Genomic DNA, 12,334 nt, shown 5'->3' with positions numbered 1-12,334 from the left:
ACTATTGACTTTCTTCACAGAATTAGAGAAAACGACTTTAAATTTCATATGGAACCAAAACAGAGCCCGCATTGCCAAGACAATCCTAAGCAAAAAGAACAAAACTGGAGGCATCAGGCTATCTGACTTCAAACTATACTACAAGGCTACAGTAGCCAAAACAGCATGGTACTGGTACCAAAACAGATATATAGAACAAGAGAACAAAACAGAGACCTCAGAAATAACACCACACATCTACAAACATTTGATCTTTGACAAACCTGACAGAAACAAGCAATGGGGAAAGAATTCCTTATTTAATAAATGGTGTTGGGAAAACTGGCTAGCCATATGCAGAAAACTGAAACTGCACCCCTTCCTTACACCATATGCAAAAATTAACTCAAGATGGATTAAAGACTTAAATGTGAGACCTAAAACCATTAAAACCCTAGAAGAAAACCTAGGCAATATCATTTAGGACATAGGCATGGGCAAAGACTTCATGACTAAATTGTGTTATTATTAATAGTTATTCTTTACAACTTTCTCTTTTACACATATACATGTATTTTTTCCTTGTAACTATATCTTATATACATGTTCTTCATAACTGTACCTTTTGATCTGTATATCTATAACTGTCTTTTATATTTTTTCATTACCAAACTATATCTTTAATATGTATATCCTTTATAGCTATTTAATATACATACATCTTTTGTATATTTTTCCTCACCACAAACTGAAATAATAAAGAATAATTTTACTAAGTTTGCCTTAGAAAGATAAAAACGTATTTTTGAAAATTATATATTTAATCATCTAATTTAATTTGAAGGGAAGTAGGAGAGTCAACTAGATCTTTTACATTTATTGTCCCTCTAGCATATCTGTAAGATAAAGAGGCAAACGTTTGTTTGAAAACATACTAGAATTTATACATCCAAATGGGAATTGTTCTTCAAAACAGCCATCTTGGGAGACTATACGTTTGTTCCTACAATGCTGTAGTCTCAGAGAATGTGAGGAGACCCCTTTTTAGGAGCTGCCTTTGGAAGTCAGTTTATAAACCATAGAAGAAAATTAACCTCAGCTCCCAGCCATGGTTTTCAACCTTGGCTGCATATTAGCAATACTGAACCAGGCTTGTTCTGCCTGTGGTGCAAGAAGCCAGTCACTGAGGTGATGAGTTTTGCAGTAGAGAAAGATTTTTTCACAGAGCAGGCCAGTGAGGAGATGGGAGAACAGCTCTCAAATCTATTGCCTGAAAGTTAGGGCTCAGGGATATTTATGGGGTAAAGAAGTGGGGTGATCTAAGGCATGGGGAAAGGTGATTGGCAGTGGGGAAAAATAACGTAATCGATGATTTGCACAAGCATAGTCAGGGTTCATGGCTTTTCCTAGAAAACATATTCAGGAAATAATGGCATTAGCATGATCTGAGAGAGGAGTTTATGGTCCTCTGATGCCAGAAGGTCACCTCTTCGGCATTTGCACAGGCCCAGTTGAAGGGTCAGTGATCTCAACTGCACTCAAACTGGGCAAGGGCTGCCCCCAAGATCCTGAAAAACAACTTAGGCATTTATTATCATGGTAATATATACATCAGAGGTGTTAGCTATAAGGAAGCTAGTGAAGGCTAAGTTATAGTATGTGGTAGTGTAGTATGGCTTTCGGCTGTGTGGGTTAAAAAAACATCAACAAGAAGTGAGCAACTAAAAAGATTAGGCCTTGGTTTTATTGGACTCATTTGGGGAGCTTTAACAAAATACCAACAACTGGCCCCACCCTAAACCAATTAAGGTGGAACACCTGGGCATTCTAATTTTTCAGGTTTCTCAGTTCGTACTAATGTGACAAAGATTGAGAACCACACCTCTTTCTTTAACCAATAGATACACCCAATTTCTCGTTGAATAATTTTTTTTTTTGAGTCTTGCTCTTCACCGAGGCTGGAGTATAGTTGTGCAATCATAGCTCACTGCAGCTTCCAACTCCTGGGCTCAAGATATCCTCCCATTTCAGCATCTTGAATAGCTGGGACTACAGGTGCTCTCCACTACATCTGACTAACTTTTAAAAGTTTTTTAGGAGACAAGGTCTTGCTATGTTGCTTAAGCTAGTCTCAAACTCCTGACCTCAGGTGATCCTCCTACCTTGGCCTCCTAAATTACTGGGATTACAGGTGTGAGCTACTGAGCCTGGTCCTCTTTGAATAATGTTGGCCTGTTTCCAAAATTTAAACCTGTTATTAAAAGACAGAAATTTGATACCTTTGAAAATGTACATCAAGAAAATATGCTACAGCTTCCAAAATCAGCTCCAAAATTTTTCTGAACCATGGGATCTTATTGTTAGAATAAGCATGTACCTTCCCAGGGAGACCATTTGGAAAAGTACAAAGCCTTTTTAAAAATACAAAGTTGTTCATTTATTCTCTTATTAATGAACATCTGGATTGTTAAGTTTTTGGTAATTATGAAAAAAGCTGCTATGTACATTTGTGTGCAAGTCTTTCACGAAAATATTTTTTATTTTTCTTGCATGAATATCTAGGAGGGAAATAGCTGAGCCACGACTCAGCTATTTATAAGAATGTATGTTGCAGGCTGGTTGTGGTGGTTTATGCCTGTAATGCCAGCATTTTGGGAGGCCAAGACGGGAGGATTACTTGAGGACAGGAGTTGGACACTGCAGAGAGATATGATTGAGTCGTTGTACTCCAGCCTGGGTGACAGAGTGAGACACTATCCCTTAAAAAGAATTTTTTTTTAAGAACGTATGTTTATAACAGACTGTCAAATAGTCCTCTAAAATGATTACAGTACAGTACAGTATCCGAGGGGGCATACATGTTTTAAGAGCCCCAGGAGATAGCTGAAACCAAGGATAGTACCAGGCCCTATATATACTATGCATGAATTTCTTTTTCCTTCTTCCCAATTTACAGACAGAATATTCATTTTTATCATAGATCTTAGCAACCTTATTTCTTTCCTTATTAACTTAAGAGCTTTCATCTTTTCACTTAAAGGAAGAATTTTACGGCTTCTCTATGTCATATCCAAATTGCCAGCATCTCTACTCTTGCACTCTGGGGCCATTATTTAGTAATGCAAGGATGACTTGAACACAAGCACTGAGATATGCAACAGTCTGATAACCCTGAGGGCTACTAAGTGACTAACAGGCAGGAAGCATCTACAGCATGGACCTGCTGGACAAAGGGATGAGTCACATCCTGGGCAGGGTGGCAGGAGATTTCACCATGTTACTCAGAATGGTGTGCAATTTACAACTTACAAATTGTTTATTTCTGAAATTTTCCATTTAATATTTTCAGACCAAGGTTGACCATGGGTAACCGAAACTGTGAATAAGAGGGGACTACTTCAGAAATGTGAAATGGTTTAGAAAAAAATAAAAAATAAAGAGAAAAAAGAAGGGACTATTATCTGTAATTTCGTTCTCTAACCAACAGTGTCCCCTTTATCAGTGATATCAGGACATTTAATTTTAGCCACTCTAAAAGAGCATTGGGGAGAGCACTAGGGAAAAGAGCTAATGCATGCTAGGCTTAATACCTACATGATGGGTTGATAGGTGTAACAAACCACCAAGACACACATTTACCTATGTAACAAACCTGCATATCCTGCACATGTACCCTGGAACTTAAAATAAATAATACATTTTTTAAAAAAGATTGTATCAATCCTCTGTCAGAAAACATCATGAAAATAAACCAGTAAAAAATTAAAATAAAAAATGGCCAGGAGCGGGGACTCACACCTGTAATCCCAGCACTTTGGGAGGCCAAAGAGGGCACGGATCACTTGAGGCCAGGAGTTCGAGACCAGCCTGGCCAGTATGGTGAAATCCCATCGCTACTCAAAATACAAAGTTAACTGGCTCACTTGGGAGAGCAAGGCAGGAGAATTGCTTGAACCCAGGAGGCAGAGGTTGCGATGAGCTGAGATGGTGCCACTGCACTCCAGCCTGGGTAACGGAGTGAGACTCTGTCTCAAAAATATATAAATAAATAAATACTAAAAATAATTTTTATTGTGGTAAAAACACATACTATAAAATTTAACATGCTAACCATTTCTAAGTGTAAAGTTCCGTAATGTTAAGTATATTCACACTGTTATGTAACCAATCTCCAGAATTTTTTCTTCTTGCAAAACTGACATTCTATACACATTAAACACTCCCCCATTTGCTCCTTCCTCTAGTCCCTGACAACCAACATTCTACTTTCTGTTTCTATGAATCTGACTATTCTAGATATTACACATAAGTGAAATCATACAGTATTTCCCTTTTTGTGACTGACTTATTTCACTTAACATAATGTCCTCAAGGGTCCTCAAGGGTCCTCAGGGGTCATCCATGTTGTATGAAAGCTCCTCAGTATGTTCTAGCTATTAGTCTTTTGTTGGATATGTGGTCTGCAGATACTTTCTTTCAGTTCATAGTGTGTGTTTTCTTTCTCTTATAAAGGTCTTTTATAGAGCAAAACTCTTTAATTTTGGTGAGATCTAATTTATCAGTTTTTCTTTTTGGGGATTGAGCTTTTGGTGTAAAGTCTAAGAATTCTTTGCACAGCCCTGTATCTTAAATATTTTCTTCTGTATTTTTCTAAAAGTTTTGTACTTTTATATTTTACATTTAGGTTTGTCATCCGTTTGACTTAACTTTTATATAAGGAATGATATTTAGGTCAAAAATCATTATTTTTGCCCATTTTTTATTGGGTTGTTTGTCTTTTTGTTAAACTGTAGGTGTTCTTTATATGTTCTGGATACAAGTGGTTCATCTACTTTCTTTTTAAAAAAAAATTTCTAATACCTTTAGTTGCCTTTATCTTCTTAATAGTATCTTTTAATGAGCAGATTTCTTTTTTAATTTAAAAAAATTTATGGGTACATAGTAGGTGTATACATTTATGGGGTACATGAGATTTTTTTTTTTTGCACAGGCATGCAATGTGAAATAACCACATCATGGGGAATGGGGTTTTCATCCCCTCAGCATTTATCTTTTGAGTTACAAATAATCCAATTACACTCTTTAAATTATTTTAAAATGCACAATTAAGTTATTATTGACTGTAGTCTGCCTATTGTGTTATCAAATAGTAGGTCTTATTCATTCTTTCTAAGTATTTTTTGTACTCATTAATTATCCTTACCCCCCACTACCCTTCCCAGCCTCTGGTAACAGTCCATCTACTCAATGAACATACATTTTTAATTTTGATAAAGTCAATATATCATGATGAAGCTTACAATTAGTTCTTTTGTGTCCCAGTTAAGAAATATTTTTCTGTCCAAAAGACGTGAAAATACTCTAAGTAGTCTTGAATTTTTATGATTCTGTCTATTTCATTTAGGGCTATGACCTGTCTTACATTATTTTTGTATATGAGATAAGGAGGGAATTGACGTTTTGGGTTTTATTTTGGATTTGTTTTTTTCCACACAGATTCCAGTTTTTCCAGCACCATTTATTAGAAAAGATTTACTTTCCTATTGAGTTGACTTAGTGATTTGGTTCAAAATTAGCTGATCATATATATGGGTTAATTTCATGACTCTACTCTGTTCTATTGAACTATTTGCCTGGCTAATTTTTGTATTTTTAGTAGAGACGGGGTTTCACCGTGTTGGCCAGGTTGATCTTGAACTCCTGACCTCAAATGATCCACCTGCCTTGGCCTCCCAGAGTGCTAGGATTACAGGAATGAGCCACCATGCCCACAGCACCCAGCCCTACTGTCTTTTTTAAGAGATGAGGACATGTTTTGTTTTGTCTAGGAAAACATTTGGATTTTCTCTTTTACATTTATTTATGAATAAGGAGGAGGAAAGTAAAGTAATATAAGCAGACTGGACCTAGAGTTAAAAGACTTGAATTTAAGCTCCAGTTCTGCCACTATTTGTGTTTTTTAATGCTTCAGGCTTAGTATTATTATTATTATTTCAATCGTTTTGGGGAAACAGGTGGTGCCTGATTACATGGATAAGTTTTTAGGGGTGATTTCTGAGATTTTGGTGCACCCATCACCCGAGAAGTGTACACTGCACCCAATGTGTAGTCTTCTATCCCTCACCCACCTACCAAACTTCTCCCTGAATCCCCAGAGTCCATTATATCATTCTTATGCCTTTGTGTTCTCATAGCTTAGCTCCCACTTATAAGTGAGAACACATGATGTTTGGTTTTTCCATTCCTGAGTTACTTCACTTGGAATAATGGTCTCCAACTCTATCCAGGCTGCTGCAAATGCCGTTGTTTCATTTCTTTTTATGTTTGAGTAGTATTCCATGGTGTATGTGTACGTATATATGCATATGTATGTGTATATATATGTGTGTATGTGTTGTGTGTGTGTGTGTGTGTGTGTATTATATATATATAAAGTCTCCATACTATTTTCCATAGTGGCTGTACTACTTTACACTCCCAACAGCAGTGTAAAAGTGTTCCCTTTTCACCACATTCATGCCAACATCTATTATTTTTTGATTCTTTGATTAAGGCCATTCTTGCAGGAGTAAGGTGGGATTGCACTGTGGTTTTGATTTGCATTTCCCTGATAATTCCCACTATCTTCTTTAACATATTTTTAATATTTATTTTAAAGTATTTGTCTCTAATTCAACATTTGCACCATCACTACATTTCCTTCTATTGATAATTCATTTCCGGTCCATGGGTCACATTTCCTTTCCTCTTTGCATATTTTATAATTTTTTAAATCATTTGCCAGCCACTTTGTGGAAAGAACCGTCAAAACTGAAGTAAAAAAACATTTACCCCAGCAAAGGGCACACTCAGTCTCCTGTTAGGCCTCAAGTGTGGGGATATGAGTTAATACATCTGTAGTTACCAGAGTCTAGGCTTTGTTGCAGCTTTAGTTAGGGTCTATGTAATGCTAGCTTCCAGGTTGGATGCAGTGGCTCACACCTGTAATCCCAGCACTTTGGCAGGCTGAGGCAAGAGGAAATCTTGAGGCCAGGAATTGGAGAACAGCTTGGGCAGCATAGCGAGACCCTATCTCTATAAAAAATATAAAAACTAAAATTAAAATTAAAAAATGTAGCTTCAAACATATTGAAGGTGGGAACATAAATTTCTCTTGATGATAGAACATTGATGAGACTGGAGATTTCTTTATGCTTTATATCCTAGCCACCAGCTTTCTCAACCTTGAGAAATCTGTATCTGCTTCATAGCTCAGCTGCCAGATTCTGGGTAGCTGTTGAGTTCTCTTTTTCTGCCAGTCCCACTGTTGCTTTTCATGCTTCAGTAATCTCTCTCTTTCCTGCTGCCCTGTCCCATCCCTTGGAGTGTAGCTGCAGAACTTTCCATGAAGGAGTGCCATGGTGGGGCTTATCCTAGTGTTCTATTACTCTTCCCTCAGTCATCATCTGGTTATGGGAAGACCATGCCTCAAGGGTCCTCTCTCAGCTGTCTTATGTTAGTCTCAGCCTTTGGTGTACTACACTCATGCATTAGTAAGGGCCCACGGGTAGGGACTGGCAAGTAAGCACTAACTCACTCTATGGCCGAGGTTTGCTTAGATTCTAATTTGTCATGTGATACGTGGTCACTGAAAGTTCCATTTCCATTGTGTATTCTTGATACCCTTGTCAAAGATCCATTGACTGTATATGTCTAGATTTATTTCTGGGTGTTCTAATCTTTTCCATTGGTCTATGTGTCCCTTTATGTCAGTATCATACTCTTTTGATTACTGTCATTTTGTAATATGTTTTGAAAGGAAGTGTGAGGTCTCCAGCTTTGTTCTTTTTCAAGATTGCTTTGACTATTCAGGGTCCTGTGGGTTCTATATAAACTTTAGGATTGTTTTTTCTATTTCTGTAAAAAATGCCATTGGGATTTACGTAGGGATTAGATTGAATCTGTGTATTCCTTTGGGTAGTATGGACATTTTAACAATATTAAGTCTTCTAATATGTGAACATGGAATGTCTATCTATTTAATTGTGACTTTTTATGTTTATTTCAGCAATGTTTTGTAGTTTTCAGTGTGAAAGTCTTTCATCTCCTTAGTCATGTATACTCCTATTCTTTTTGGTGCTATTGTAAATGTAATTATTTTCTTAATTTTATTTTCATATTATTTGTTAGTGTGTGAAAATGCAATTGACTTTTGTATGCTGATTTTTTGTATCCTGCAACTTACTGAATTTGCTTATTAATTCTAACAAGTTTTGTTAAAGAATCTTTAGAATTTTCTAAGACATAAGTAAGACAATGTCATCTGTGAACAGACAATTTTACTCCTTCCTTTCTAACTTGGATGCCTTTTATTTCTTTCTCTTGCAGATTGCTCTGTCTAGGACTTCCGATATTATCTTGGATAGAAGTGGCCAGAGTGGTCACCATTGTCTTGGTCCTAATCTTAGAGAAAAAGCTTTCAGTTTTTCACCATTGAGTGTGATGATGTTAGGTGTGAGCTTTTCATAAATGGGCTTTATTAAGTTGAGGCAATTTCCTTCTATTACTTTATTTCTAATTTGATAAGAGTGCCAAGAATACACAATGGGGAAAGGACAATCTCTTCAATGGTTTTGGGAAAACCAAGTATACATATCCAAAAAAGATAAAATTGGAGCCCATTTTACACCATATAGAAAACCACCTCAAAATGGGTTAAGGACTTAAACATAAGACTTGACACTGTAAAACTCTTAGAAGAAAACATGGGGGGAAGCTTGATAACATTGATCTTAGCAATGACTTCTTGCATATGACATCAGAAAGCACAGACAACAAAAGCAAAAATAGAGAAGTAGGATTAACACATAAAATTTAAATACACCCAGTGAAGGAAATGCACAGCAAAGGAAAAAACTCATCAGAGGGAAAAGGCAACCTACAGGATGGGAGAAAATATTAATATTTGTAAACCACATATCTGATAAGAGGTTAATTGCTATAATGTATAAAGAATTCTTACAACTTAACAGTAAAAAACCCCCAAATAACTCAATTTCTAAAAATAGACAGAGGACTTTGTCTTAGTTCATTTTGGCTGATATAACAAAATACCTTAGACTGAGTGGCTTTTAAACAACAAAATTTTATTTTTCATAGCCTGGAGCCTGGGAAGTTCAAGATCAAGGCACCAGCAGATTAGATGTCTGGTAAGGGCCCACTTCCTGGTTCATAAATGGCAATCTTCTCATTGTAATCTCACATGGTGAAAGGGACAGTGAGCTCTGCAGGGCCCCTTTTATTAAAGCACTAATCCCATTCATGAGAGCTGTTTCCTTATGATCCAATCTCCTCTCAAAGTTTCCATTTCTAAACACCATCACATTGGAGATTAAGGTTTATGACGGTTAATATGAATGTCAACTTGATTGAATTGAAAGACATAAAGTATTGATCCTGGGTGTGTCTGTGAGGGTGTGTTGCCAAAGGAGATTAACATTTGAGTCAGTGGGCCAGGAAAGGCAGACCCTCCCTTAATCTGGGTGGGCACCATCTAATCAGCTGCCTGCCTGGCTAGAATATAAGCAGGCAGAAAAATGTGAAAAGAGAGACTGGCCTAGCCTCCCAGCCTACATCTTTCTCTTGTGCTGCATGCTTCCTGCCCTTGAACATCAGACTCCAAGTTCCTCAGTTTTGGAACTTGGACTGGCTCTCCTTGCTCCTTAGCCTGCAGATGGCCTATTGTGGGACCTTGTGATCATGGGAGTTAGTACTTAATAAACTCATATATATATATATATATACACACACATATTCCATTGTATATTCCATTAGTTTTGTCCCTCTAGAGAACCCTGACTAATATTGATTTTGGTACCAAGAGTCCTTCTAGAGGAACAGAATATTAAGGATGGAGTTCTTTCATTGATTTTGGGGTTTCTGCAGTTGGCTGCTTACTATGATTAGTACTCCAAAATGCTAATGACTCTACTTCCAATAGTATGGAGAACACTGATAGTCCTTGATGGGAATTGTTTAGCGAGTTATGCAAAATAAATGCATTTGACACGCCTGATTCATTACTCGTGAGAGGCAAGGAGTTTAGTGACTCTATACATAATACCTTTGACCATTATGTGGAGAACGAAGGAACATAATGAAGCTGGTTGGTTGCTACTAATTTCCATGGACAAAGTGATGAAAGAAAATTATGAACTCAGTAGTTCTTTCTCCCAGCTTCAGAAGCAGATACTGAACCTCAAATCTGCTAAGATTGCCCTGAGTGAGAGTCTTCTCTCCTGTAGAGAAAGAGCTGAAATTGTGGAAAAATAGACACAAGCTCTTATTATGCAAGTGGCTCACCTGCAATCAAAGGTGCATGCACAGCCTTGCCAGGTGTCTACTGTTAAAGTGAGGGCATTGATTAGAAAAGAATGAGACCCTGCAACTTGGAATGGGGATATGTGGGATGACCCTGATGAAGCTTGGGACACTGAGTTTGTAAACTCTGATAAACCTTTTTTGCCAAAAGAAACAGCTTTCCCTTCCCCATCCCCAGTAGTGGCAACATCCCCTCCCAACCCATGCTGCCATCAGCCTTTCCACCTTTATCTGAGGAAATAAACCCTGCTCTGCCTAAGGCAACAATGATGGCCTCCCCTGAAGCAGTTTCCAGGCAAGATAATGTTGATTCTCCGCAGGAGCCACCCCAGCACCTCCATTGGCTTCTAAACCTATAACTATGTATATTTTCCATTGACTTGTCTCCTTCATTTTATGTAGTTATAATAACAACTACAGGTTATTATAGAGAACGCTGTCTGTCACTCTAGAGAACCCTGACTAATACAGGTTTCAACATATGAATTTTAGAGAGACAAAAACATTCAATATATAGGATATGTAAATAAACGTTTCTCCAAATAAGACATACATATAGACAACAGGTATATGAAAAGATGTTCAACGTCAATAATCACCAGGGAAATGCAAACCAAAACCACAATGAGACATCACCGCATACCTGTTACAATGTCCATTACAAAAACAAATCCTATAACAAGCGTTGGCTAGGATGTGGAGAAATTGGAACACTTGTACTCTGTTGGTGGGCATGTAAATGCTGCAGCCGTTATGAAAACAGTATGGAAGGTCCTCAAAATACTAAAAATGGAACTACCATAGGACCCAGAAATCCCGTTTGTGAATATGTGAGCTTGAAGGAGGTAATATAGCCAGTGGCTAAGGATACAGGCTCTATAGTCAAATTATCTGGTTTCAGAACCTGGTTTAACCACTTACTAGCTATGTAACCCTCAGCAAAGTACATAACTTCCCTGTGCCTCAGTTTCCTCATCTATAAATTGAAGAAAATAATAGTACCTCCCTCTCAGAATTGTTTTTGGGGCTTAAATATGATAATTAATCCACATAAAGTCCTTAGAACAGTGTCTGGCATATAGTGAGCACTTAGTCCATGCTAGGTGGAGAGTGTGGCAGGCAGTTGGAGATCCACAGGTACAGACAGCAGTCGTCGCCATGGGGATGAAAGTGAGCATCCAGGAAGCATTCACAGAACAGGGTCCTCAACCAGGTCTACAGATGAGAAGCACCTGGGGAGCATTTTCAAAGTACATGGGGGTTCGCAACCCCGGCCCTCATAGGGTGTGATTCTGTAGTGTTGAAGTATTCTCTAAAATCTTATTTTGATATATATCCCTAGGGGAAAGCCACTCATATGGTGCAAAAAGTGACCCTAGAAGAAGCTTCGCAAACAAGTACAGCATTTCAGAAGTGCACAAAGGGGATTGGGAAGAAATGAGTGGATGGTAAAAGGATGATAGAGGACAGCACAAACGGTGTGTGTGTCTGTGTTGTCTTTGGGCTTGATCCAGTGTGGCTGATGTGTGAGTCCAGGTGTTGGTTCATTCCAGATGTCAACCCAGGCAGAAATCTGGACCTAGATTTGAGTCCTTTTGATGGCTGAGAGTTTCATAGAGGGCCCAGAACTGAGGGGTCCAGAGGAGGATCCTAGAAGGATGAGGAGAAAGGTAGCCAGGTGGCACCTCTGACCAGACTTTTCAGAGTCAAGGAGGTGGAAGACAGGGTTTCCCAAATTTTCCTGTTTTAGCAAAAGCATTTTTATTTACAATCAGGGCCCACAGCATGAGGTCATTCCAAATATGTACACTGCTTGATGTCCTGGGCCTGGGTTTTACCATTCTTTTTCATTCTCTCGGCTTCCTGATTCATCACCAAAAACCTATGGATCCAAGAAAAAATTCCAGTTAGTGGATTGTCAGTGCCGAACCCTGGCAAACCAGGTAACAGCTATGGGCCCAGGAAACTGAAGACAGCTTTCAATCCATAGTTACTG

The sequence above is a fragment of the Piliocolobus tephrosceles genome, chromosome 13 (genome assembly GCF_002776525.5).
Source record: "Piliocolobus tephrosceles isolate RC106 chromosome 13, ASM277652v3, whole genome shotgun sequence".
Lineage (NCBI taxonomy): Eukaryota > Metazoa > Chordata > Mammalia > Primates > Cercopithecidae > Piliocolobus > Piliocolobus tephrosceles.
This window is presented reverse-complemented; position numbering follows the sequence as displayed.